Source organism: Tenrec ecaudatus, chromosome 13, assembly GCF_050624435.1.
Source record: "Tenrec ecaudatus isolate mTenEca1 chromosome 13, mTenEca1.hap1, whole genome shotgun sequence".
Lineage (NCBI taxonomy): Eukaryota > Metazoa > Chordata > Mammalia > Afrosoricida > Tenrecidae > Tenrec > Tenrec ecaudatus.
Window position 1 is genome coordinate 104,600,028 of NC_134542.1, and position 2,093 is coordinate 104,602,120.

General features: G+C 41.7%; 1 non-coding gene across 1 annotated transcript; it reads right to left on the minus strand.

Moving 5' to 3' along the window:
* Positions 1-966: 966 nt before the first annotated feature.
* On the minus strand, positions 967-1,098 carry LOC142425173 (small nucleolar RNA SNORA72). The gene has a single exon (XR_012779533.1). It is a non-coding gene; the product is annotated as a small nucleolar RNA SNORA72 (small nucleolar RNA).
* Positions 1,099-2,093: the final 995 nt, after the last annotated feature.

A 2,093-nucleotide genomic window follows, 5' to 3' on the forward strand; every position in this document is an offset into this window, starting at 1 on the left:
TGCAGTTTTGTGAGCTATTTATTTACAGAAAATCTCTTCTCTCCCTCTGTGTGTGTGCATACGTGCATATGCATGTATGTGGGGGTAGCCAGCCCCCAACAACTAATCACGGGTTCTGTAGGCGCAATTGCACGGTTAAGATATATAAAGATTGTAGTAAAGTCATAGAAAAATGGGAGAGATGGGAGAGTGATATAAAGGAGTCAGACACATTTCATGGTACCATGCTCAGCTCAGCCCCACTTAGTGGTCCACATGAGGGTGTGGAAGGTGGGAATTGCAGGAGCGAGAGAGAGCGATTTATTGCTAACCAAGGCTTATATATCTTTGGAGGCGTGCATGCCCCCTTATTACAGGGATATGTCACAGTAGGCATAAGCGTAACAGGAAGGGGATGAGCTAGGGGTGTGCACATAATAGAAAGGGGAGGGACTAAAGGTATACATGTGACGAGGGCAGACGCTAGATTCATGACCGCAACTTAATCTTGGTCACCCTTAAGTGGGCTTGACCTCCCTGTGCTCTCCTTCAGGGAAACCATCTACTGCTACCCTTATCAGAAGGGAATGGGCCCTACTTAGGTGGGACAGACTATACAGTCTGATTGCTCTAAATGATTTATAACCCTTAGGGAGAATAACCTCTGAGATACTTTCGTTGACCTCCAAGTATATAGTCATTTACCATGTGCAGCAAGTAGTTAGGTTTGGCATATATTTGGGGGAGACAACTTGGAAGAAATCTTTCTGTTTCCCACGCATGTATGTGTATATTTACATGTACATTTCTTTTTTTTTCTAGAAGATAAAATAATTTTACATTAATGAATGGCAACAAATTGTTGCAGAATCCCTACTTTAGACATAATTCTGCAAATCAGCATTTGTTATTCCCTAATTATTTCATGACAGTCATCTTGAACTTGAACAAAGATCTCTAGAGTACCAGCCACATACAGAAATTCAGACTTATCACCAGCATTTAAAAAACCAGGCTCAGGGAAAGAACTCAGCCTGGGGACACATGCATGGTCTTAATATAGCGAATGTTTAGCCTGCCCTGGCTACCACAAAACCAGGACAGCGAGAATATTCGCAGTACATGTACATTTCACTGGTTTTGTTACTCTAGAAAACTCACATCAAGCCTGAAACCTAAAATTCATAGGTCCTCAAATGAACAAAACAATCTTGGGAAAAAAGAAATTGGAGGACCCACATTTCCTGATTTCAAAATGTACCCAAAGAGCTACAGAAATCAAAATAGTGTATTACTGGCACAAGAAGAGATACAGAAACCAATAAATTATAATGGAAAGTTCAGTAAAAAACCCATGTATGTATGGTCAATTGATTTTGGACAATGGCGTCCAGTTTACTCAATGGGGGAAAGAATAGTCTCATTGACAAATGGTGCTGGGATCATTGTAAATCCACACACATAAGAAAGAAATAGTGGAGAGGAGATGAGTCACTCAGGATTCAGTGTAGCAACAATGAAACTAAAAACCTTCCTCTAGTTCCTGAATGCTTCCTCCCCTCCCAATTATCATGACCCCAATTCTACCTTGCGGACCTGGTTATACCAGAGGATGTACAGCGGTGCAGCAGGGATCTGGAAACACAGGGAATCTAGGACGGATGAACCCCTCAGGACCAGTGGTGGGAGTGGCGACACCAGGAGGGAAGGGGGTGTAGAAAGGGAGAACCGATGTGTAACCTCCTCTCTGGGAGATGGGCAATGGGGAGGCGGGTGAGGGGAGACGCCAGGGAGTGTAAGATAAGATATAATAATTATTTATAAACTATCAAGGGACCAGGGGTGGGATCGGGGATGGAGGGGGACGGGAAAAAAAGGGAAACCGAGCTGATTCCAGGAACCCAAGTGGAAGGTGAATTATGAGAATAACGAGTGCAACGAATGTATAAGGGTGCTTTGCTCAATTGATGTATGTATAGATTGTGATAAGAGCCTTATGAGCCCCAATTAAAAAAAATAAAAAATTATTTATATATAAAAAAGGAAACAAATGGAATCAATACATCTCATTTTATACAAAAATTAACTCAAAATGAATCAATGACATAAATACG